The sequence below is a fragment of the Callospermophilus lateralis genome, unplaced genomic scaffold (genome assembly GCF_048772815.1).
Source record: "Callospermophilus lateralis isolate mCalLat2 unplaced genomic scaffold, mCalLat2.hap1 Scaffold_43, whole genome shotgun sequence".
Lineage (NCBI taxonomy): Eukaryota > Metazoa > Chordata > Mammalia > Rodentia > Sciuridae > Callospermophilus > Callospermophilus lateralis.
Window position 1 is genome coordinate 12,471,379 of NW_027514380.1, and position 27,624 is coordinate 12,499,002.

Sequence of the window (27,624 nt, forward strand, 5' to 3'; positions counted from 1 at the left end):
ACTATTACAAAATGAAGTTTCTTGTAAAAGAAATCAAAATAAACCAGCAATGAGCAATTAGAAAATAAATCAGGTAAAGGAGTTCCTTTTCCAAAAGCAACAGAAGTATAAAATACCTAAGGAAAAACCAGATAAGAAGTGTGAGAGGCTTATAAAAAGAAGACGCTACAATTTTACAAAAGAACACTTGAAGAGATCTAAATTTATGGAAATACACTCATGTTCCTGGATGGGAAACTCAATATTGTAAAGATATCAGTTCTTCCCAAGCTAATCTATAAATTTAATTCAATCACAGTCAATCACAGTCAAATTCCCAGCAGGAGTTTTCACAGAACTTGACAAATTGATTAGAAAATTCATGTGTGAGAGAAAATGCACAAGAATAGCTAAGACAATTTTGAAAGGGAAGAACAATGGAAAGGAAGACTTGCTTGACCAGACATCCAAATATTTCATACATTTCTAGGAATAAAAACTGTGTGCTAGAGCTCTATTCAAAGTAGACAACAATGGGTATGCCATAAATTCAGGCCAATCAGAATGGACAAGGGCTCTAAATAGCCAATTTGGCCTGAGGCAGGATTAATGGCCTAGTATTCAGACCTAGCACAGAGATAGAGATAGGAAACAAGGGCACTGAATAGAGACCAGAAACACATCCATGTGTATGTTGTAATCTGGTGTTTAATGGAGGCAGCTTTTCAAATCAGCAGAGAAAGAATGGTCTATTCAATAAATAGTATTGAGGCAATTGGCTATCCATTTGGGTAAAAATTTAGATCCTTTCTTCACACCATTTAAAAGTGAAATTACAGATAAATTAAAAGCAGAAGATATAAAATATAAAGTATGACTCTATTATAAGAAAATATTGAAAAGTATGGTTATAATGTTGACGTAGGGGAAAAACCTTCTTTTAACGAAACCACAGAAAGCAAAAAAGATCTCAATGAAAAGACTGGTACATTTGATGCCATCAAAACTCTGAAATATCTGTATAATAATAGGCACCATAAACAAAATTAAAACACAAATGTCAGATTGGGAGACATGATTGGCAACTTTTATCCACAGGGGTCTTCCTTCTATTTCTCTAACACCCCCTTTAATTTTGTTTTGCTTTAGCACATGCAAAATTTCTATTCCTAGTGTCTGAAATGCTGCATCTGTGCTTAAATTCTCATGAGATCTGATTGATTTCATTTCTTCTCTTCATAGATGCCTTCCCTAACAGTCCAATACAAGCTGCCACTCCCCACCTTCATAATCTACCCTGACATTCCTTTTTAGTCTCCTCAGAACACTAAATGTTCCAGAAAGTGAGTCTGGGCAGGAATATGGTAGCACCTGCCTGTAATCCCAGCCATTTGGGAAGCTGAGGCAGGAGGATTGCAAATTCAAAATTAGCCTCTGCAACTTAGTGAAGCCTCAATCTCCAGATTACAACTAAAAAGGACTGGGGATGTAGCTCATTGGTAAAGGGCCCCTGGTTCAATCTCCACTACAACAATAAATAAATGAGAAAGAAAAAATAAAGTGAGTCTGTATTTGTTCACTGCTTCTCTGTCAGGCCCATTAAACAGACTTATTCACTGATTTTCTGTATCTTCTGTATCCCCAGTGCCTACCGCAGTGCATGGCATACAACAAAGGCTCAATGAATATTTGTTAAATGAATTAATGTACAAATTTATCAATTATAATAGACTCCTAAAAATAAGGCAGACCATTCCAAAAAAAATAGGCAAAATGTTATCAATAGGTTATATGAAGAAAGAGAACTAGTCGATGCACATGTTAAGAGATATTCAGCTTCACAATTAATTAGGAAAATAAACTTCAAAAAAAATTAATGTATAGTTTGTACTGTTTATGGCAAAAAACAGAGTATCCCTGCCTTAACATTTCTATACCTAATTCCAACTCATTAGAGTCTAATATTTTTAGCCCATTTATTTATTTATTTGTTAATTCATTTACTTGTGTATTTTTTAGTACCAGAGATTGAATACAGGGGTGCTTAACCATTGAGTCATATGCTTAGGGCCTTGCTAAGTTGCTGAGGATGGTTTTGAATCTTCAATCTTTCTGCCTTAGCCTCACCAGTTGTTGGGATTACAGGTGTACACCATCATGCCTGGCTTCAGCACTTTTAGATGAAAAATATTTTACTGATATTTTCCTCTACATTTCTAAACTATATATTGATATATACTGGATTTTCAATTTTATATATTATCTACTGACTTCTTGTTTTAAAAGAAGAGCTCCCTTCATCTACCTAAAGTCATACAATCTTCCCTTCTTCCCATCATCCTGATATAGCTCTATTAATATGGAATTCCTTCCTATATATGTATAGAATTTAGTACAGCACAGTGAATCTTACCATCATGTACCCCCACAACACTGAGATCCTAATTGGAATAAGATATATTCCATGCTTGTATAATTATATCAAAAGGATTCTACTGTCACATCTAAATAAAAAGTACCAATAAAAATATGAAGTTCCTATGATTATATGGCCTTTTTTGAATATCCTTTATGTTCTTCAATATTTTGTGCCTGCTTCATCTTCTGTGTACCTATAACTAATTCAACACCAAAGAGTCTGCCAGAAAAGTAAATCTCATCTCAACATGTCATAGCATTTTTTTCTTAGAAGTATCTCTTCTAGAATTCTCCATGATCCTTTTTCTGCTGCTGTTGGGGCTCCAGGATTGCAGCTTGGCTACATATTATATAGAAAGATGATGGTAAAAGGGAAGTCTGGGGACTTACCTTCATCCTAGGGGTCATCCCCACATTTCTGTAATATTAGATTCCCTGCTTTCTGGCTTCTACATCTCCCTCATTTTGGGATCATTCTTCATTATTTGATCTATTGACGTATTTTAATAGTATGTACGTTTTATATCCCAAGAAAAAGAATCTCAAATTTTTCCCTCCTGTGTGTTTTTGTCTAGCTTCTTCATGGTCTGTGATGCCAGCTGAGATTTTCAATACAATGAAATGGTGGAATGGGAGGAGATTATTCTGCCATTTTTCTATGTCTTTGTATATCAAATCTGGGGTTGATCATCCAGCTCTGTGGTCATCACTTATTTCAAATTTGTCATCCCATTTAGGAGCCATGTGATGACTTTGAAGCACAACCTACCATACCTGGCATTTGCCACATTTTTTTAAAAATTTGTTTTGGTACGGGGATTGAACTCAGGAGCACTCAACCACTGAGCCACATCCCCAGCCCTATTTTGTACTTTATTTAGAGACAGGGTCTCACTAAGTTGCTTAGTACCTCACTTTTGCTGAGGCTGGCTTTGAACTCATGATCCCCCTGCCTCAACCTCCTGAGTGGATGGGATTACACATGTGTGCCACCATGAGCAGCTCCCTTTTGGTATTGTTGATGCCTTTGAGAGCATCAGCCAGGACATTCATGCACACCATTATGTTGTCATGGAAAGATGATAGGAAGGATCTCAATCTTCATTTGAACAGATCAGATCCTGCAACAGCTTCTTGAGAGGGCTGCATGAAAGTATATTTCTTGAAAACCTTTCCATCTGAACAGGTCTTTGTCTTATTCTCACACTTTATTGGTCATTTGAGTATAAAATTCTAAGTTGCAAACCATTTCCTGGAAAACATTCAAGGCCACTGATCCATTATCTTCTAGCTTCCAGTGTGTGGTTGAGGAGTTTGATGCTATTCTGATTCATACACTTGCTTTTCTTTGGGAACCATTAGGGCCGCTTTGTAAAGTATACTAAAATTTCACCAAAATGTGCCCTGTTATTTGTCTTTTTTATCTAGTGTGCTTATTGTGCCCTCTCATTTCACAAACATTTGTCCTTTCACTAAGAGGAATGTTGTTGAATTATTTCATTAATATTTTCTTACTCTCTCTTGTCTTTGTTTTTTCCCCTCCATTGTATTACTTTAATTCACATATTGGGCCTCTTGGAGTCTTCTTTTAATTTTATTTATTTTCCATATCTTTGTAGTTTTTTTCTGTTTGCCATCAACTACACACACACACACACACACACACACACACACACACACACATTCAGTACTGGAAATTGAATCATTGAATTCAATGGCAATTTACTACTGAGCTATATCCCCAATCATTTTTATTTTATATTTTGAGACAGAATCTCACTCAGTTGCCCAGGCTGGCCTCAATCCTGTGATCCTCCTCCTTAGCCTCCTGGGTAGCTGGCATTACAGTTGTGCACCCTTGAGCTCATAATTTATTTAATTTTGCTTTATCATATCATGTTGACAATTTGTAATTCTCCTCTCTTTTCTCTGTGACTGCCTCCTGTTTTCCTTCTATGGATTCCTGTAGATTCTGATATTGATAAGCATTTTCTATCCTGTCTATCAGGACTGTCTATGCAGCAGAATAATATTTTCTGCACTGCAAACATCAGATTTGGACACATCACTTGCTTTGGTCCATGAAATATGAGTGGAAGTGATATGTTCTACTTTTGAGCAGAAGCGTTGAGAGTCACTGTGCAAGGCCTCCATCTTGATTTCCCATCTGCTAGGAGCCTGAGGATACCTCAGATGTAAGCTGCTTCTTCGGTTTGGATCCTGAGGGAAGACAACAGAATAGACATGCAGATAATATATGGCATGAGCAAAAGGTCACCCTTTGTTGCTACAAGCCATGGAGATGTCGTAGTTGGTTGTGTTGAGTTTTCTTCTGTTCCCTGCTTTGTGTCTACTTCCTCTGAATTAAATTATCCTTCTGTCTTAGCCTTCCACATTAAAGGACTTCCTCAAATGTCTTGTCATCCTTGACCATCCACTCATTTCTAAGAGTGAAAAACTGAAAGCTTATTGGAATTCTGTATGCAGACTGTAGGGGTTTTCAACTGGACACAGCAGAGTGAGTTTCCTGGACTTTTGTTAGTTTTGATTCTGGTGGGTACTGGAAATTGAACCCAGGTGTACTCTACTGCTGAGCTACAAAAAGAACCCTTTTTATTCTATTTTTTTTTTAATTTTGATACCTGTCTCACTACGTTACTGAGGCTGGCCTTGAACTTGTGATCCTCCTGCCTCAAGCTTCCTAGTAGCCAGGATTACATATGTGTGCTACCAGGCACAGCTAGAATTTCCTGGACTTTTCAGGGGACTCCCAAATATTATTCCCCAGAGAGGAAGACTGCAGTCTCTGTCAGGGGAACAGAGAGTCACAGCTGCATATGTTCCTGGAGCTGAGTGGGGCATGAAAACCTTGCTGTGCAGCACGTGGACCATCATTTTCTTCTGCTGCAGTGATCTCTGCAATGTGCTTGGTATCACTGTGTCCAGCCTTTCTGGGACAATAATCTCCATTGTTCTGTCAATCTAGGAGAAGAAGTTTGGAAGTCTAATTTTTCTCATACAAACTTTGAACCACACCACTTGTCTTCAGGCCAAATACACTCCTGCTCTCAGAGATAACTGGTGTGCCTCCTTTCTGAATGTTTCTGAGGCTTGTTGAATAAATTGGTCTGCTTCTGAGCTCCCCCCACTGCCAACTTTGGTTTCCTCTTTCTCCAGTTTTTGTACCCTTTTTTCAGCTCCCAGTCATATACAATTATATGTATATAAAATTATATATTATATATTTAATCATAGATGGAACTTTATTTATTTATTCTTATGTGGTACTGAGCATCGAACCCAGGGCCTCACACATGTTAGGCAAGTACTCCACCACTGAGCCACAACCCCAGTCCCAGCTGCCAGTCTTCTGTTGCACTTGCCTCTATGCTTCTGCCTTATTCTTTAAATGAAGGACCTTTCAAAACTTCTGTGCTGCCATTTCAGTGGGACATTGAGGGAAGAAACAGCACGAGCTCCATTTGCAATATTTATCTCTCTGCTGTGTTTGAACTAGAAGGAATGAGATGTGCAATGAAACCACAGGGAGATGCTATTTCTTTCCTCTCTTATTTGCACTGTGCTTGATTCAACTTTGCAAGACCTTCCCCAGGTTACCTTAATAATGGCTTATGATGTACCTCTAGATGATAAAGAAGGAAAATGGGCTATCCAGGGTCTGAGTCAATCAATCTACCCTTCTCTTGAGCTTGAGGGAAAGTTAAGCTTCCACAGCAGACTACAGAGATGAGAGGGATAGGGTTTGTAGAGAATTCAGGTATAGCTTAATAAAGGAGATTTGGAATGTTTTAAGATGAAGAGGAGTTTCCATTGAATGGAGTGAGGATTTTAAAGTAATCAGAAGGCTAGTGGATAGCCCTGGAAGAATCAGCAGGCAGGAGGGCAAAGATATTGGGAAGACTTGCAGTTGAATGGGAATGAAGCTTCTAGAAGAGCTGGAAAGGTTGGGCCAAAAGAGCAAAGTGAAAAGCTAGTGCTTCTGGTTTTCTAGAACTGAGATGGGCCAAAGGTTTGTACTCCATTTATCCCCAAATCAGGAACTCTATCCATTTCCCGGGGCTTGCATCCCTTCTCTTAAATAAAATGAGAGTGATTCTTCCCAAGTGGGTTCATTTTTAGATATGGCCAAAAATTAAGAATATTAATGTTTACACTCACATTCAGCCAGGCAGAGAGAGGAAGGGACCAGGTACACCTGCATGTGTGTTCTGAGCCAACATTCTCCTCTCCTCTTCCCACCTTTAGTCCAAGTCCTTGGCCCCTTATTTAGACAGTTAATGCCTTCATTCATTCATTCATCATTCATTCATTTATTCACTAAGTGCCAAGTGAGCACCAAACAGTGTTGTAGGCACTGGAGATGTAACAGGTAACACAACACAAAGATCTTCAGGAATAAGAAGGATATTTCTATAGTGGCACACACTATATGCCTTATTCTTACTAAAACAAAGTGACTGCATTAGCTTGTTTGGGATGTGATGAATAATCCAGACCTAATAGGTCAGAGCAAAAAGGGACTATGGTAGCAATTGCTTCTCTCAATTTCCCTGCCACTCTGGTTGAAGCCAACATCATCTCTCATATGGATGACTGTTGTAGCTTCCTAGTCCATCCCCAGCTTCTCTCTTTGACCCTTCTCCTTTCAGCCTATATGCATGTCATCTGACAAAGTGATCCTGTTCAAACCTAAGCAAGTGGTTGTCATTTCTCTACTGAAAACCCTTTCCTGTCTCCCCATTTCATTCAGGGTAAAAGCCAAAACCTCACCAGAGCTTGCAAATCCCATCCCCTTTAATCTTCATTTCTTCTCCAAATTCATCTAGTTCTCTACTTCACTAATCCTATTGACTATTTGGCATTTTTCTATACTTCATTCAGCCCATCAAACACCCCTCCTGCCCAAGGCTGTTGTAATTGCTGTTTCCTCTGGTTGGACTACTCTTTCTCCATGGCGTCTTCCTAGAACTGCTTCAAGAGTTGATTTCAAATTTTCTTGACTTTTTTTGGTTTTCCTTCTTCTTTCTTTTTTTAATTTAATTTTATTTTTTGGTACTGGGGATTGAATCCAGGGGTGCTTAACCACTGAGCCGCATCCCGAGCCCTTTTTAATTTTTATTTTGAGAAAGGATCTCACTAAGTTGCTTAGGGCCTTGCTAAGTTGCTGATGTTGGCTTTGAACTTGGGATCCTCCTGCCTCAGCCTCCCAAGCTTTGGGATTACAGGTGTGTACCACCACACTGGGTTTTCCTCTACTTTTAATGGCACACCCCACCCCCAAGTCCCATATTCACTCTTTTCTCTTTCTGTTTGATTTTTCTGTATAGTTCTCATCATCTAGTAGACTTTTCATACAATCTGTCTCGTGAATTAACTGTGTATCTTCACTAAAACATAAGCTCCAAGACAACCAACGTTTTTGTCTATTTATTGAACACTTACTCTTTGTCTGCAGGACATCAGCCTCATCACATAGTCCAGGCACAGAGCACATGCTCAAAAAATACCTGTTGAGTGAATCAATCAATGAGCAGAAGAACATGGAAGGGCTCATTGGCCAGTGGTTTTCAAATTGTTTTAACAGCAAATGCCAGCCTGCTGGACACCACAGACCTGGTGGGATATGTCTGACCCACCAGGCCCTTTTGCTCCCCACCCAACCCCTGCTTCTTGGCAGAGAGAAGGATGGAAGAGGATAAAATGTTTGGCCCACTCCCAAAGGAGCAGAGAGATCCTCCTTTGAAGGCCCAGCCATTCTAGGCTCTTGACTGCTTTCTAGCTGGACATTCTAAACCTTTAATTTTTTTTCCCCCAAAATGGAAATTGTTTTACTGCTTGTTTTCTTCTCATTACAAAAGTAATGAATGTCCACAGTAAACAATTTTATGTGCTCCATAAATAAGATGGAGTTTCCCTCCCAACCTTGTCTCTCCAGTATCTCCTCTCTCAAACTCTACTCACCTGCTTTTATTCTCTTAACAACTAACTATATCAGGAATCTCTTTCTGAATCGATATTTTTAAAACAGTGACATTGTTGTTTTTAATGGCTGCTGTGTATGAATTCACCATGATTCATTAAAGCAAACTGCTGTTTTTTTACTATAATAAACAGCCTGGAAATAGCATCTGGTACATACATCTTTGCTCTCTTGACCCATTATTTCCTTAGGATGAATTCCCAGGAGTGCAATTGCTGGGTCACACGAGCTTCTGGTTGGAAGACTCCTGATACTATTGTCCAAATGTGGGAGGACTCCAATTCTAAGGGAATTGGAGTGACACTCTGCCCTGTATTTTCCTCACATTGTTCTTTTGCCTTGCTCATGCTCTTTCTTCTAAGGAGATCTATGAAGGACAGAAGAAAAATACTCATTTCATGCTTCTTAGCAATTGGTTATTGTATACCAGGCACTATTCTAGATGTCTTATACATATTGATTTGTTTACTCATAACAATGTTAAGAATGTACTGAGTGTGTGTGTGTGTGTGTGTGTGTGTGTGTGTGTGTGTACAGGGGACTTAAACCAAGGGGTACTTTATCACTGAGCCATGTCCTAAGTCCTTTTTGTTTTTTATTTTGCCAAAGGGTCTAACTAAGTTGCCCAGGTTGGCCTTTAACTTGCAATCCCCCTGCCTCAGCCTCCCAGGCTCTGAGATTACAAATATGCACCATTGGGCCTGGCTTGAAGATAATTCTATTGTTAGCTCCACTTTACAGATGAGAAATTGAGGCTGAGAGATAAAGTCACTTGCTTAAGATCATAGAGCTGGCAGGGAACAGGTAGTAGACACAAAGCCAGGCATTCTTAGAGCAAAGCCTGGACTTGTGGCCCCTCACTTTGCAAAACCACTTCTAAAGCCAGGATTCGGAGTATGACAGAACTGTATTTGCTGATTACTTGCCTCTGGAGCTGCATGATGCTTGGCAAATCACTTCACCTCTCTGAGCCTCAGTTTCCTCTGTGTAAATATGAATCACTGTTTCCTCACCTGGTTTTCAGAAAAAATCGATGTGCTAATGTGTGGCAAGAGGCACAAAATAGAATAGGCACTTGGTAAATGTGACTTCCCTGCTCCCCGCATGACCTGACCCTTTCACACTCCCTCTCCTCACCCCCAGGACTGGAGATCCTGTGGGAAAGAAAATTGTTTGACTCTTCCCCTGAGGTTTCCGAGCCTTGTGTTCCTGCCTCTTTCTCACGCCATCTCCCTCTGAAATCATGGCTCCCATCCACGGACTGGGCCCTAGGCCAGTTCTTCCAGCCCCAGGCTCCCAGCAGAGTCTTGGCCTTTGCCCCCTGAAGACTACTCATTGTCCTGTCGGCTTGGCCCTCTTCCTCTGGATTATTGTACAGAAATAGCCCCAGGCCCAGCTTCACCTCCCCTCCCCACCCTCCCCGGTGCCCTGCCCTGAGCTTCTCCACCACTGGACTCTGATCTCTCCTCCAGCAGCGCTTTCCTCCTCCTCCCTCTTCTCTCCTCTCTCTTGCTCTTTGTGGCTGAGACTTGACCTCTACCTTCTGAAGCCAAGCACAAACTAGATGTGACTGACAGAGCAGGGGAGCAGCATCCTAGTCCTCCTCCCCAAAGGGCCTAGGGGAGAGAGATTGAGGGAAGGGCAGTGGTGGGTACAAAGGGCCCTTCTGGATGGCCAAGTGCACAGAGGGCTCCCACCCACACATGGAGCCATTGAACTTGGCCACTGGAAGCCCCCAACTTCCTTCTTTTGGAGATGTGCTGCCACTCCCCAGTCTCAACACAGGGCATGATGGTAATTGAGTCCGACCTCTTTACAGCAGGCTCTCTGGAGAGGTCTGGGAGGCATCCCCGCAGGTGTGAGGACCTCCAACAAGCAACCAGCAGAATCCAGGGACAGGTGATGCCAGACAGTCATGGGACAGCTATGGAGGGGGTAGTAGCTGGAAATCTGTCTGCAGGCAGCAGAACCCAAGTAGGGGCTGGAGAACTAGGACTCTAGTCCTGAAGAGGCCCAGACAAGGTAAACCCCAATCCCCAGGGTTTCCTGGAGCTGGAAGGGCCCCAAGGCACTGGAAAAGTCACCATTGACCAGAGCAGAGGTGGATAAGTTTGGTACTGGAACACTATTATCAGTCAGAGCCTAGAAACAAGACAGGAGAGAAGGGCCAGAACATAGAAGCAGGGGTAAGACTGTAGGAAAGACAGGAATAGAGGCAGATGCTGCACTAGCAGAGTGGGCCTTGGCTTTCCCAGTGTCATAATGGATGGCAGGGATGGGGCTGGACCTAAAGGTTGGGTGGTAGAAATGATGTCAAGCTAAGTGAGTGTTTCTTATGCATCAGGCATCACTTTAAGTGCTTTCTGTGACTTATTTCATCCCCCCCAAAAAGCCTAATAAGATGGATGCACTACTGTTTGTTTTGAAAGTGAGGAAACTGAGGCATAGGATGCTAAGGAGGTTGCCCAAGTCACATAGTAAGTAGAAGAGTCTAGTCTTGAACCTAGGAAATGTGGCCGATCAGCATGTAGTTAAACCCCCTCTCAGAGGCAGGGGAGGCACACATCCTTGAAGGCCGAACTGAGCAAGTTTCCCTGAATTTTTTATGTACCTGACCCCTAAGCCCCATCCTCAGCCCTATTTTGTTTTTTATTTAGAGACAGGGTCTCACTGAGTTGCTTAGCACCTCACTTTTGCTGAGGCTGGCTTTGAACTTGAGATCCAATGGAATGGCTCCAGCAACGTTGCATAAGAATGTACCTTTACCCTGCTGTCCCCAAAGTAGCCCTCAGCTCAGTCCCACATTGCTGAGCCCCAACTAACCTGATTCTGGGAGCTCCTTTGTGTGGTCCCCTCTCAATCCTGCTGAGCTCCTGGCAAGAATTGTCCTATCATGGCAGCCATCCCAGGCTGACAGGACTAAGGAATGTAAGGTGAGCAAGGGTGGATTTAGATTTGAGGACAGTGGCTTGGGGCCTTTGGGGAGGCCTCCCTATACCCCAAACCTGCCCTGAGTGTAGATGAGGAAATTTCTTGTTTCCCTCAATCCTTCCAGTAATTTCTCAAATTCATCATTCCTTGCTAACAAGAAGGAGTCAGACTACAGTGGTTTGGGGCCTTGTCCAACACTCACTACAATCTGAGGGGCTTCGCCCAAGTCTGGAGCATGATCCTCCTTCCCCAGGACAGCCCCCTGTTCCATCCCCCCTCTGCCCTGTATCTTCAAGCCAGATAGTTTCCCTTCCTGGATCCCCAGCCCCAGGCCTTGCCTCTCTAGATCTTTCCGATGGAGAGCCCTGGTCCCAGCCCCCATTGCCTCCTTGGAACCAGCAAAGAGGAAGAGGTAAAGTGAAAAGGGAGGGCAGGTGGGTCAGGGTGGTTGGGAAAAGTGAGGGAATGGGAATCCTAGGAAGAGGGGCTCCAGTCCTCTTCTCTCTTTCCCCAGCACCACCAGTCAAGGGATGTTGGTTATGTGACTCTGAGTTCATGGTTAAATTTCCCACAGTCAAAACAGGAGTATGTTTCTCAGTGGGTTCAAATCCCAGGTCTGCTTCTTCCTAGCTACATACACTGGGTAGGGAACTCAATGTTTCTGGGTCGGACCTGCCTCATCTCTGACATGGGCATACTGCTGGCATATACCTCACTTGTTTGTCATGTCCTTTAAATGAGATAATACACAGAAAGTATCTAGAACAGTGCCTGCATACAGAAAAGTTCAATAGCTGGGTACGGTGGTGCAAAAGCCTGTAATCCCAAGTGTTCTGGAAGCTGAGGCAGGAGGATTACAAATTTGAAGCCAGCCTCAGCAATTTAATGAGGCTGTAAGCACCCTAGTGAGACTCTGTCTCAAAATTGAAATTACAAAGGGCTGGGGATAGGGCTCAATGATTAAGCACCCTTAGGTTCAATCTGGTAACAAATAAAAAAGTTTAATAAATGATAGCTATGGCTGTTGCCATGGTTGGTACCAGGTCTTCTGAAATCTGGAGCTACTGATATTTTCTGTTATAAGTATGATTAGAGATGGTGATCCACAGGCCCTCTGCATGTACTGGTCGACTAAATGATGGATGACCCATGAGCCTTCGTATCCCTGTGGCCTGAGGAGCACAGAGCTACTGTCCTGCAGCATGCATAAGCAAAGTAACTCTGGCTTCTTCCTCTCCCAGGACTTGGTACAGCCCTGTGCTTCCCATCCCTGCCCTCCATAGAATGAGGGAGTAGGGTGGATTGGCCAGGGGAAAAGGGATCTGATAGGGGAGATGGATTTGATAGAAAAACTAGCCTGAACTGCTCAAGTCCAGTCCCCAGGCCACTGGCCCTGACTCCCAGGGTCTATATGACCTATTGCTGTATGAGAAGGCAACTCACATGATGATCAGGAGGCAAAGAGAGAGACTCCACTCACCAGATACAAAATATATACCCCAGAGGAATCCACCTCCTCCAGCCACACCCTACATTCCTTCAGTTACTATCTGTGTTAATCCTGTCAGGGGATTAATTCACTGATTGTGTTAAGACTTCCACAACCCAATCATTTCTACTCTGAACCTTCTTGCATTGTCTCACACATGAGCTTTTGGGGGACACCTCACATCCAAACCATAACATTTCACCCCAGGGGGCTAGCTTCAGTTTCCATCTAGCCCCAAGAGAAGAGCAAACTATGACTCCAATACACAAATCAGCCTGCTCTTCCCCAGACTAGACATGCTGCTTCTTTTGCCTTAGTCTCCTTCAACTGTATTTTGACTCATTTCCAGCCCTATAGATGGGTTCTCTCTGCCTCTCAGTATTTCTGGGTCAGAGTGTTCCTCCTATGCTGTGCAGCCCCCTGGGATTGTGTGTCCAGGAGCACATCCTGTTGGATCGATAGGCCCCACTGGACTGTGACCTCCTGGAAGGACAGGCCCTGGCTCAGTAGCCTCTGTGCTTACTCTAGGATTTGGCACACACACCTTGGTCCAGGGCTTCTTGTCCCCCATGACCACCTCATATTCTTTAGCTCTGATCTCCAACCATATCTAGATACCACCCACCTGTTCCAAGTCCTCATTCTCCCCAGCCTGGATCACTACAGTGTGTTCCCAGTGCCCTGGAACTTCAGCAACTAGAAAGAGTGTCTTAACACAATTCTATCAGATCTCATTCCTCTTCCTCCTCTAAATCCTGCCATCTCACTCAGAACAAAAGCTAAACTCCTTTGAATGACTCATGTGGCCCTATAGGGTCCCTCCTCCCCTTTATCTCTCAGTCTTCATCTCCTCCCACCCTTCCTATGGCTCTCTGCAGCCATACTGGCTGTTTTATCAAGTACAGAAGCATGTGCTCACCTCAGGGCCTTGACCTGAATTGTTCTTCCCCTGGGTATATACTCAAGTTACTCCCTCATGTCCTTTGAGTCTTTGCTTAAATGTTACCTTCATGAGACCCTCCTGACCCTCTGTTACCCTTGCCTTACTTCCCCATGCCCCTTTTTAATTCCATTTTCACTGTCTGATATTATTTCCTACTTAGCCATTTGGTTGACTCTCTGTCCTCCCTGTCTTGAAAGTCAGCAACATGAGACAGAGATATCTGCTTATTTATTTGTAACTATGTTTCCAGTGTCTATCACTGTACCTGGAACATAGCATCCAAGGAAAGAAGACAGTTTAGGTCACTCTGGAGCCCTGCTGGGGAAAGCAAAGCCAGAGAAGGCTCTGGACTCAGACCTTGGCACTCAGCCTTGAACTATCCTTGCTTCCTTTGTCTGTAGCCTAAACAGGGCCCTTCTTGGGGGGTTCTTTCTGGAGGGTTCCATTGCAGGATGGTATGTTTGAGGACTCTGGTATGTAATCAGAATTCTGTCCCTTAATTCCCTCAATTATCTGGTCCCACACCATGTAGCAAGTAGGGAGGGATATTTAACTCAAGGATGTATCTGCACCTGACATTGTGCTTGACCTTCCCTAGTCCCTCCAGAAAACAGCAGAAAGTCTCCAATACTCTTTTGGAGTTGGTGCCACCACTTTTGCCTTGATTACAGTTTAAAGGTCTGGGCAGGGATGCCTGGCTCCAGGGCCTTTGCTCATGTGACTGGCGAGCACTGTCTGGCCAAGCAGGGACCCCAAATTACAGCCCAGAGCTGGCAAAAGCCCCTGCCCACTCACCCCAGGCAGAAAAAGCAGAGCCAGACTGGACCTAGTGCTCTGTAGGTAAGGCCCATGCATAGTGTGAGAGGCAAAGATGGGGGACAAGAGCCGGGAAGGCCAAAGACAGGAAGGCAGAAGGGAGGGGAGATGAGCAAGAAATAAGAGTATGTGTTAAGAGCAAAAAAAGTCACCTATTGTTAGACTGCCCGAGCTGACAACAGCAGTGTGTGTGTGTGTGTGTGTGTGTGTGTGTGTGTAGCAGGGATTAAACTCAGGGACACTTGACCACTGAGCCACATCCCCAAAGCCTCACAATCCTCCTGCCTCAGCCTTCCCAGTTGCTGGGATTACAGGCGTGTGCCACCACACCTGGCCAACCCCAGTGGTTTTAAAACTCCATTCCTTGGAGTCTTCAGGAGGTTTCCAAGGCCTCTGAAGCACAAGTGGGAGCCCAGTAGGTGGGACTGTTGAGTCCCATTGCTTCTCAACCAGAATGACACCTGGTGACCTGATTGAACATTGAGCTTTCAGTGGGGTTTTACTTAATGGAAGGTTTCTGTGGCTAAAATGGGAAGAAAGAGATGGAGAGGAGAAGAAAGAGGGAGGAAGTAAGGGAGTGAGGGGGAATTGGGGTCCTCCCAAACAGGGAGATCAGTGAGGGAGCTGAAGGGGCTCTAGGCTGTGCTCCCTTCTGTGCCATGGCTTCTCCTACAGCCCTGTGGTCCTCCAGGGGCACAGGCATCAAACAATAAGATGCTTTACTTTGACTGGGAAGGGATATTGGGGAGGGCTGCTAAAGGTGGGGGGTGGTGATCTAATTTTCTGAGGATTTAGAAGGTCTATGGATGTGCTTTGGGGTTCCATAAATAATGAAATATTCTCTACCAAATTATGAATATGGAAACACTCTGAGAAACTTATTGATTTTTGCTCTTTGTAACTCCCTGGGGGCCTGATGAAGAACTATGTTTTCCAAAAGGGAGAGAAAACTAACAAAAGCTAGAAAGCTCTAGCTCCGGCCTGCTCAGGAGAGGCAGCACCCAGTCCTCCTCAGAGTCTTTAGGGCCTGGGGAGCTGGGCATTGGACTTGTCAGGACATCAATCCCTGCAGAGGGCACAGTGTGCATGGGTTTGTGGGGCCGGGTGGGGTGAGTGGGCTGGGGGCAGGAACATTCTGGATGGAGTGGGGGCTGGCTGGTGTTGGAGGTGGTTGAGGAATCCAGGCTGGCTCTAGAAGGGAGGTTCCCTAGCCCTGTGGCTCTTGCTTGTGCTGGCCGCCAGGCCTGACCCCTCCAGCATTGCCATAGTGCTCTGTGCATCTTCCCAGCAGCCTGCCAGTTGGAATGTGGCCTGGATGGTTTCCCAAGAAATGCAATCAAGATATAAATGGGGGGCCGGGAGGAGCTGGTCCATAGGGTTGTCCCCTCCTCAGGCCTGTATGGGGTTGGCTTGGACTGGCCTAACCTGGACAGTCTCCTGGTTGGGCTCTGCTCTGGGCCAGAGTGGTTGTGGAGAGCCAGCTTCCCCTCCTGGTGGGTCCTGAGACAGGGGACTTGCCAAATGGAACAGAGTCCGGGGGTCCCTCACAGGCCCTCTTGCCCACCTTTTCCCCTGCACCCGATTGGGAAGATGTGTCTTTGGGTGTGTGAGCTGGGTTGGGGACATCTGGCAGAGATTTGCAGGGACTTCAGGACAATTCTGCCCTATTGGTGGAGCTCAAAGCAAAATTCCCAGGAGACCCAGTGCTCATTGTTTAGAGGCAAAGCAATGGTTGCCTCAACTAGGACAGCCACCTTGGGTCCATCTGTCTAAATCCTCTGAGACCAAGGTACTGGACCATTCACTCTGCTTGATGCAAGGGAAGTGAGGCACACACAGGTGCCCTTTCCCCATCTGAGTGGCACTGCAGTGACTCCTGACACGCCTTCTCTGCCCCCCTCTGAGCTTCCACTTTTTGATGAAACTGTAGGAGCCATCTTGAGTTTAAGATGTCAGTATCCAAGAGGAGTGCTTCCCTTCACCCCAGCTCCTAGGACGGGCACGGTGTCAGGGTCAAGGTTATGCAGCACGAAAGTTCCAGGACCATCCCAAATCCCAACATGTGGTCTCTTTACTCCATGAAAAAAAAAACACCAAAATGAGCCTCAAGTACCAACATTTTGGTATGCAAATGTCGAAGGCTTTCTTGGCACCTGTGAACTCACACTATGGGGTCAGTGTCTGAGATATTTCTATGTTCCAGTCTCTGTTGTTTCAACTAATAGGCTTATAGCCATGACAAATGAAATCCTCTCCCTTCTTAGGTTCTGTTTGCCTCATCTTTTAAATGAGGAACTCAATTAGGAACAAATCACCCTTGAGGCTCCTTCTGTCCATGACATCCCTGTGAGACATGACCTGGGGACTTCCAGGCATGGGACATCTTCTCCTCTGACTCCTTAGCCTTTTCTCTGAAGGAGATAGTGGATTGCAGCCATGAACTCTGTTAGTGGACAGATCTTGGCGAAGTCCCTGATCTGCTGCTTCCTGCATGGGTGACTCTGTGAAAGTCACTTTTCTTCTTAGAGAATCACTCCTCGAGTCTGCAATAAAACTGCTGGAGTGGGGGTGTAGTTCAGTGGCAGAGTCCTTACCTATCATGTGCAAGACCCTGGGTTCCATCCCCAGCACTGTTAAAAAATTAATAAATTATGATATAGCTTTCTTTGCAGTACTAGAGATTGAACCCCAGGGCATTTTACCACTGAGCCATATTCCCAGCCCTTTTATTTTTATTTTGAGACAGGGTATCACCAATTTACCAAGGCTGACCTTGAACTTGTGACCCTCCTACCTCACTCAGCCTCCAACATAGCTGGGAATACAGGATGCCCACTACACCTGGTTACTTGTGATATACTTTTAAAAACAAAATAAAATAGAATATATGAAGCTCCTGAGACCTTCTTTGTTAGTGATTCTGAGAAGGAAACAAGGCCTGTGTGCAGGGTGTCTCTATCAATGCCTGGCCTGGGAAATAGGTGTGGCAAGAAGAAAAGGCTACAAGGTACTCAAAGAAACCAAGAACTGCCCGTCACTGAATGCTCTGCATACCCTAGAGACACGAATTTAAGAGCTGGTTGCTGGCACTTTTCAGTATCCTGAAGGGAAGGGGCGACACAGGGCCAGGGCTGGAAGAGCTTTTTCCAGAATGAACTGAAAAAAGTATGAAAGTCTACCACAGGCAGCAGTGTGTCCCCCTCCTGCTGCTGACCAGAGAACCAGTGCCTGCACTCAGGTGACCACCAGCCAGTGCCCACTGCCCTGGCTCACCAGGCCTGAGAACATAGAGCAATAAGTTGGCTCTAAGCCTCAGATTCCTGGTCCCCTCATTTTGCTTTCCTTGCAGATGGGCCCATGGTTGAATAAAAGTCACCTCTGATGTATTTATGCAGCCTTGCTCTAGCATTACCAGAGTGGACACAGCCTGAGAAGGTGCCAGAAGGAAGCACCATACAACGACTCTTCCTATTTCTTCTCTCTCTTCCCTCTTCTCTCCTACTACTTATTCTTTCTTCTCCATGTACCAGTCTTTCTTTCTTCTCTACTCTCTGCATGACCTGATTCCTGAAATTTCTCTCTCTCTCTCTCTCTCTCTCTCTCTCTCTCTCTCTCTCTCTCTCTCTCTTTCTTTCTTTTTTTGAACCCAGGGGTGCTTAACCACTGAGCCACATCCCTGGTACTTTTTAATATCTTATCTAGAGACAGGGTCTTGCTAAGATGCTTGGGGCCTCACTATGTTGCTGAGGCTGGCTTTGAACTTGTGATCCTCCTGCCTCAGCTTCCTAAGCAGTTGAGATTATAGGCATGCACCACTTCACCCCCAGCTGCTCCCTGGAGTTTCTGTCTCAACTTTTGTTGAATTAGGTTCATTTCAACCTCTAGATTTCCATGTCTGTACTTGATCTTCCCTTGGATGAAATACATGGGAAGTTGTAACCAGTACTGTTCTGGGATATCAGGACCAGTACTAGACTCCCTGTAGCTGGTCTGGGACAGCAGGAATTTTAGTGACACACAGACTCCAAATAGCAATATGAGAATAGCACACACTAACATTTTTTCAGACACACAGTAGACACCCTAGAAGTGTTCCAATTACAGATTGACATGATAGCCCCATGCCTCTAATTCCAACTACTCAGGAGGCTGAGGCAGTAGGATGACACACTTGAGGCTATCCTGGGCAATTAGTGAAGCCCTATCTCACAATAAAATGATAAAAACAGCTTAGGATGCATCTCAATGGTGGTGCACTTGCCCAGCATGTTTAAGGCCCAGGCTTTAATTCCCAGAACCACAAAAAATAAGTTCTATTCCTATCTTTTATTGGAAATCTTCCTTTTTTAGGAAAACAGACTGTGGCTTAGTAAAATAAGGACTCACTTTTAGTACAAAAATCTAAGCTCTAAGTCAAGATGAGGAATACAGATGCCCTTACTGTCTCTCTTCCAAACTCCTTGGTCTTCTTTTACATTATCACCTGAACACTGGGCCCCAGCGTCTGCATTGCCTATCCTTAATCTCCTCCTTCAAAAATGTTGTCCTCTGCTGAGGGTGCAAGACATATGTTAGAAGGTTCATCAATCCAGGGCTGGGATGTAGCTCAGTGGTAGAATGCTTGCCTAGCAGGTGCAAGGCCCTGGTTTTGATGCCCAGAATCAGAAAGCAAGCAAATGCATCAATTGAGGACATAGAGAGCATCTATTATGTGCTGGGCCCTGTGGGCAGAAATCAACATGGCCTCATGAAGTTTCCAGGGGAGTGTGGGAGACAGACTGAACACAAAATTAAGGCTAGGGCAGCACTATTAGACCAAGCTTGGAGGGCTTTCTTCTGAGCAGTCTAATGTAGGCAGGGCTTCAGGATGGCTTTCTAGAGGAAGTGCTGTTCAAACTCCAGCTGGAAGAGTCCATGGAAGACAGATAGGTGTGTCCTAAAATCAGTTGTGTGTCTTAACCATTACAAGGAGGTGCCATGTCCCATTTTAGTAGTAGCTCATTTAATATTTGAAATCACCTTAAGAGCAGGGTCTATTATTAGCCTCATTCTCAAATGAGGACACTGAGACTCAAATAAGTAAAGAGATTTGCACACAGTCCTAGTACAAATTCACAGTAGGAAGCAGGATACAGTTGGGTGCCAGAGCCTGACCCCTGTGCTCACCGCTCTTCTGAAACACTGGGAAACTAGACACCAAGGAAGCATCAAGGGTTTAAGCAGGGGAGAAATCCCCTGGGCAACAAGCTAACAGAAGCACTATATGCCCTTCAATAGATGAATGCATAAGGAAACTGTGGCATATATACACAATGGAATGTTACTCAGCATTAAAAGAGAATAAAATACATGGCATGTGGAGGTCAATAGATAAAGCTGGAGAATATCAGGCTCAGCAAAATAAGGCAATCTCAAAAAACCAGATGCTGAATGTTTTCTCTGATAAGTGGATGCTAATTCATATGGGGGGGAATGGGATGAGTGGAGGAACTTTGGATGGGGCAAAGGGCAGGGGGTAGAGGGCAAAGGGCTAGGAAAGATGGTGGAATGAGAAGGACATCATTGCCCTAGGTACATGTATGACTGCACAAATGGTGGGACTCTACATCATGCACAACCAGAAAAGTGAAATATTCTACTCCATTTGTGTACAAAGAATTGAAGAGTTTTCTACTGTCACATATAACTGATTAGAACTAATATTTTTTTTTAAAAAAAAAAAAAGCACATCATGGCAGGGTGGACAGAGATCTGTAGTGGAGCAAAGGTGCAAACATGGATCCAGATGAGACAAGATGGTGACTTGGGCTAAAGTAGCAGCAGTGGAATGGGGTATAGGGAATGGATTTGGGTGTTAATTTGGTGGCAGAGTGGACAGGAATATTGGTCATGTTTGCATAGAAATTTCCAAGTATACTCCACAGGCAATATCGAATTGGATTTACTCAAGATCCAGGTCAAGTGGCTAAAGCAAGGGTCAATGTTATATTTGTTGTACAAGTAAGAAAACTGAACTCCAAGAGGAGAAGCAAGTTGTTGAAGATCACAATTAGAAATATATATGTTCAGCAGGGCATGGTGGCTCATGCCTGTAATCCCAGCAGCTCAGAAGGCTGAGGCAGCAGCATTGCAAGTTCTAAGCCAGCCTCAGCAACTTGGCAAGGCCCTAAGAAACTCAGAGAGACTCTGTCTGTAAATAAAATATAAAAAGGGCTTCGGATATGCCTCAGTGGTTAAGCACCCCTGGGTTTAATCCCAAATGCCAAAAATATATTTGTGTGTGTGTGTGTGTGTGTGTGTGTGTGTGTGTGTGTATGTTCCAGCTAGTGTATGTGTTCCTGAGCAATAATGCATGGATTCATATGCATGATCCATGCAGGGATGTGAGTGCACATGTGCATACAGGTATGTGAAGATGTGTGTAGGTAGATTCATGAATGCTTTGTGAAAATGCATGCTTGCATCCTCTGTGTGTGCTACCTCAGGTGGGCTCTTGGGCTTCAAATTGGGCCATTGTTGGAGGGTTAGAATGAGTAGGAATTGTAGAGTGCTAGTCATGCTCGCTGATGTAGACACAAGACCGTGGCGGAGGTGTGAGTATGGCAGCCATTCCTTTTGGAAGCTGAACTGAGTCTGGGGGTCTCTTGGGTGGGCGGGTTCAGTGTAGTGAAAATAACACTTCAATTATTAAGCATTTATTGTGTGTCAGGCCCACATGCAGTACATCAAACCATCCTTCCAATCCTATAAGGTAGCAATACTTATCTCTATTTTTAGATGAGACAGAGGGTGAGGGAGGATATATAGCATTCTCAGGTCATACAGCTGGTAAGTTGTGGAGCTAAGTTGTGGAGCCAGATGTTTACATTTCTTCCTTGACCTTCTTTTTCTTTTTTTGCAGTACTTAGGATTGAACCTAGTGGTGCTCCAACACTAAGCTACATCCCCAGCCCTACACAAACACTTTTCAAGACAGGGCCTCACTAAGTTGCTGAGGCGGGCCTCAAAATTGTGATCCTCCTGCCTTAGCCTCCCGAGTCACTGGGATTACAGGCATGCACCCCATGTCTGGCTTGGACACTCATTCTTAACTGCTCGGCTTCTCCAATGCATATACAGACACACAGAAACTTGAGTGCCCGCAATAGCAGAAAAAAGCAGAGCAACACAGGGAGCTGGCACTCCTTGGTAACCTCCAGAGCAGGGTGCCATTCTCACTCCAGCTGCTGGGGGCATAGTGCTGAATCTCAAAAGATTGTGCAGCCCAAGGTATCCTCCTCCCACTGAGGCCTGAACCCTGACCCTGCTGATCCTGAGATTGGCTGACTCGGGGCTTGCTCAGGTTTCCAGCCTCTGGCCTCCAGGCTCTGGGATTCAGGCAACCAGTGAAAATTGATGTGTTAAGAAAGTTCTTGTAAGTCCAATCCTCACATCCCCTTTCTCCGACCTTGCATGGTTTATCAAGATATGGGGCTCTCCCTCCTCCTCCTCCTCCTGCTGCTGCTGTATGCTCCCACCCCCAGCCCTTTATCTGTGTTCACAGCTACCCCCTCTCCTGCTCCCTCCTCCTGCTGACCTTGCCCACCACACAGCACAGCCTCCAATTGCAGATGACATTCCTTCTCTTTTCTTCCCCCTCATCTGGCCATGGAAGCAGAAGAAGGAGTGCACATATGAGATGCACATGCTTGTGTGTCCCTGGGATGGGGGGGTGGCCCCTGGGAGTCCAAAGCTGTGGTATAGTGGGAAGAGGAGCACCACACATACATGGAGGATGGACCTTTTTACGTTCATGGGAGTAGCACAGGGCCAAGGTCACTGAGCATGAGCAATAACACTTACAGCATGAATGTGCACAATGTGTGCATCTGTACGTGTACATTTCCTAATTGAAGAAAAAACCTGTAAGCTCTAGTCAGAGAGATATATATTTTTTAGAGTAGCTAAGAGCATTGACTTTGGGCCAGACTGTCATTTACTAGCCATATGTCCTTGAACTAATCACTTCACCATACTATGCTTCAGTGTTCTCATCTGGAAAATGGGGATAATCATAGTGACTACTTCAAAGAATTGTGAGAAATATACAAATAAAATTGCATAAAGCAGTGCGTGATACATAGTAGGTGATCAGTGGATGTTGGCTATAACTATGTGGATAAAGGAGGGAAAATTTACATTGACTGGATCTTGCCAAATACCTGGCATAGGACTTAGCACTTTATATATATTATCTCATTTCATTCTAGAATGAAATAGTGCCTGGCCCACAGTAAATTTTCCATGCATATTTGCTGAATGGATGAATGAAATCTCATAAAGTCCTAATTTAGTGAAAGTTTTTACAGACAGGGAAAATAAGAATGCCTAAATTCCACATAGAGTCTGCCTGATGACTGTGAATTTGGGCCCCAGGTATGTGTTTACCACCATTTGGGGGAAACCACGTGGATGGACAAAGGTCAAGACATATTAGCACTTTTCTTCTCCATTTACAGATGTGGATGAGGGTGAGGGGCACACTGGGGTATGAGTGTGAGCATGTGTGGTGCATACACACCCTTAAGAGGTCCAGGATCCCCCAGAAGTGAGGACTGTATAGGTGGGTTGAGGACGGGTAGAGAACTGGAAAGTGATATCTGCATGGCTGCAGGTCCCTCTTAAAGAAGGGCAAAAGACTCAGGCTCAGCATTCTCTCCAGACACAGGTAAAGAAAGCCAGACATGGAATGCAACTTTCAACTCTGGGAATTTCACATTTAGAGGGGCCCTTGGAGCTCAACACAGTTCTACTCCCTCTAGTCAGATTATTGACAAGAAAGTTGGGGCTCAAGGAGGACACCAGGGGTACATCTGGGACACTTGCACTGGGCTAGAGTCAGCCAGAGCCAGAAAGATCAACCATTTATCTTTCAGCCAGGTGTGATGGCAAACTCCTGTTATCCTGATTACTGGGGAGGCTGAGGTAGGAAGATCACAATTCAAGGCCAGCCTGGTCAATTTAGGGAGACTCTGTCTTAAAAATAATAATGCAAAAAACTGGGAAAATAACTCAGAGGTAGAGTACTTCTGGGTTCCATCCCCAGTACTGGAAGGAAGGTAGGAAGAAAGGAAGTGAGTAAGGAAGGAAAGAAGGAAGAAGGAAAGATGGAAGACTGGCAGGCAGGCAGACATTGCTCAAGTCTTGGCTTGAGAGGCCATATGAGGGAGAGAAGGTAAGGAATGGTTCCTGTTTTAGTTAACTTTTTTTGTTGCTGTGACAGAAAGACCCAATCAGAACAGTTGTAAAAGAGGAAAAGTTGATTTGAGAGCTCACAGTTTTGTAGGTCTCAATCCATAAACATAAGCAGGACATAATGATGGAATAGTGTGATGAAGGGAACTAGCTCACATGATGAACAGGAAGCTGAAAGAAAGAAGCTCCACTCTCCAGATATAAAATATGAAGCCCATAGCCACACCTCCAATGCCCCTCCCCTCCTTTAGCCACAGCCCACCTGCTTCCAGTTACTACTCAGTTAATCCCATCAGGGATAATTCACTGATGAGGTTCATGCTCTCATTACCCAATTATTTCTCCTCCGAACCTTCTTGCATTGTCTTACACATAGCTTTTGGGAACATGTCACATCCAAACCACAACAGGCTCTGTCTACCTACACTGGCTGGAAATAGGCCTCCTCAGCAGGCCTGGCTCAGAAAACAAGGGGAGACTCCAGTTTTGGTTTCCGTGACAATTCAGAACAGTTCTGAAAAGACAGAAGTGTAAAGATGGAGAGATAAGAGGCCTCAGTTGCTGACCAGAATACACTTAGGCTACCTGGGGTCCCCAGGGAGCTCTGACTGGCCCTGGGATCTTGCACAGAGCTGAGGCTACCCTGGCCCTGTGTGGTGACTCTTGCTCCTGCCCAGGGGAAGCTGTTCTGGATGCAGACACAAGACACTGATGGGTTACTGGTTGCCTCTTCCTCCCATTCCATTGCAACATGCCTACCAACAGGATGGCTTCCTGCTCAGCCCTGGCTTCACCTGCAAGATCCCTGTGGTAACTCATTCATCAGAGGGTCTGGCACCGGGCTCTGGTTGCATTGCCCCCTGCTGGAGTGTCAAAGCTGGAGACCTTGGCGCCCCCAACTCTCTCTCTCCTCAATCTTTTCACACACATGAAGTGGTCAAGCTGGGAGTTACTTTGGTGATCATTGTCACAGCCACCTCAGCCCCAACTTCACATGATAGACATTACCAGGGACTCAGCTAAGTCAAGATGGAGTCTCTGGATCTTTGGGGATGACAGCCAAGCCCCTCAACACTGACCACATCCTTCCTACTCTTAGACCCAACTACTTGTGCTAAAGTCCTGATTCTTGGCTTCAATGCCTGGGCCAATCTAAGCTCCTGTGACCCTAGTCCCCCAGGCCCACTGCAGAGCACAGAAGGAGCCCCAGGGTCTCCTGCAGTCGTCACCCAGCCCCCTTTGGGGATCTGGGCTGCTCTGAAAGCATTGAATCTGGACTGGGCTTAATGGGTTGGGATGATGGGGAAGCAATGGAAGTAGAAGCAGTACTAATGGCCTGATGTATTGAGCATCTACCATGTGCCAGGAACAGCCTTAACTACTCTGCACACATAATCTCATATCAAGACTTCTAGAGACCAAATGGCATGACCAAATAAGCTGGACAGGGGAGTCTCATCAAGTCTGCCTAACTCCTGGTCTAGTATTCCTTTTATCATAAATATTCTGATGAGTCTCACTGGTGGGAGATTTGAAGTGTCAAGTAATGCATGATCCTGACTTAGGGACACAGAGCCTGGGCCCTGCCATTCTCTACAGATGGGACCAGATTGCTGCTGTTTCCAGACAGTTCTTGTGAGGAATTGCTGTCCTGGTGGGAATCTCCCAGGATCCAGCCAATCCTCAGTCTTTAGAAAACTCACATTCTGAGACAAATCATCCTGGAAATAGAAGGTGAGTGTCAAATGCCAACTAAATCCTCGTGGGTCATTTTTGACTATGAGGAGAGCTCCTTACAGATAGATGATAATGATTTTTTTTTAAGAGAGAGAGAGAGAGAATTTTTAATACTTATTTTTTAGTTTTCGGCGGACATAACATCTTTATTTTATTTTTATGTGGTGCTGAGGATCAAACCCAGCACCCTGTGCATGGCAGGTGAGCATGCTACCACTTGAGCCACATCCCCAGCCTTGATAATGCTTTTAAAACAATTTACCTTCTGGCCTCTTAATTCTGACAAGCTACCTGTGAGAGACTTTTTCCAGGAAGGGTTAGAAGAAGGGAGAATGGAACTTAGTTAAATGGAAGTGAGAAGCTATTTCAGATTTAGGGAATAAATAAAGAGAAAAAGAAAGTGTCACCATTACAAATGGGCTGGTTCCCAAAGCATATTTTGAGCAAAATTGCTCCTGTCTATAAGACAAGGGAGAGGGCAAAACTGAGTGTGGTTGAGGGCCTCCTCTGGAGTAGAAGGAAACTGTAGTGCTCAGGAAGGTGGGGAGAATGGGAAGGCAGAGGCTTGGGCCTGTCAATGGAGGTCTTACAGCCAAAGTGATGTTTCATGTGAAACCATTGGTACCCATCCTCAATGTGTTCTGTAGAGAGAACAAAACCCTTAATGGGGTAGGGAAAATTCAAGGGGACAAAGGGAAGGAGCTGAAGAGAGTGAGGAAGTCCTGGTGGTACTCAGAACAGGGCTCAACCTCTAGTAACAGCCCAGGAAACTGATATCCTATCCAAGTCCCTGGTGAGAAGATGTTGCCAAATGTCATGGCAGCTTAAGCGAAGTACAGCAGTAACTTCTGGGATATCTTGTGGTCCCCAATCCATCCCATCCACACCTTTTTTTCCAGTGATAGGAAATGAACACAGGGACTAGGCAAATACTGTACCACTGAGCTACATCTCTAACCTTTTTTTTTTATTTTATTTGGTGATAGGGTCTTGCAAAGTGGCCCAGACTGGCTTCTAATCTGCAGCCTCCCAAGTAGCTAGTATTTTAGTGGTGCACCACCACACCCAGTGCAGCTCCATTTTGATTCAATATTCTCACATTTATGAGTATTATCAAAATGTGTTAGTTTGACTAAGCCTTGCAACAATCCCATGAGTTCATTACTATGGTCATGTGCTAAATAACAATGCTGCAAGCAACTATGGAACAATAAGGGTTTCATAAAGATTAGAATGGACTTGAAAAATTTTTGGTCCAGGGATTCACTGCCAGTCATTGGTCATGTGAGAAGTGCCGCTAGGCCTCCTGCCTTGCTCTGAAGGCCTACCTCGTGGCAATTCTTAGAATGGAAGGCAGAAGTAAGTCAGAGAACAGGGGCAGGGCTGGCGCAAGTTGGACTGAAGAAGCATCCGGGGTCAGGTCACTGAGAGCTGGTGGGCTGCCTGGGTACCCCTAAGGGATTTCTAGGGTTTCTGCTCCTTGATCCCAATGGAAGTGATTGGAAGGAAACTGCAAGAAGGTACTGACTCAACAGTCATCCCTTCTTAATCAATAGCAAATTCCATTTTAAGAAACATGAGGGTAGTTAGCTGTGGTGGCACACACCTGAAATCCCAGCAGCTTGGGAGGCTGAGGCAAGAAGTTTGAGTTCAAAGCCAACCTCGGCAAAAGTGAGGTGCTAAGCAACTCAATGAGACCCTGTCTCTAAATAAAATACAAGATAGGGCTGGGGATGTGGCTCAGTGGTTGAGTGACCCTGAGCTCAATCCCTGGTAAACTCCTCCCCAATTTTTTTTAAATAAATAAAAAGGGCAGGAGATGTAGATCGGGGTCACGGGTCCTTGCAGTTCAATACCAGCACCAAAAATTAAAAATAAATAAATAAATGGAACATATGGGCAGCTGGCTGTTGTTGTGATCAGCTCTGGTTCCTTCTGTTAGTGTTAGACCAGGGAAAGACTAGGGACTTACACAGCCACCTGAGTGTCAGGATATGGGATGGAGCATGTGAAATATCTTGAGAAATATCTCCCAGGCCAGAAGCGGGCCAAGACTCAGCCCTTAACCCCACAGGG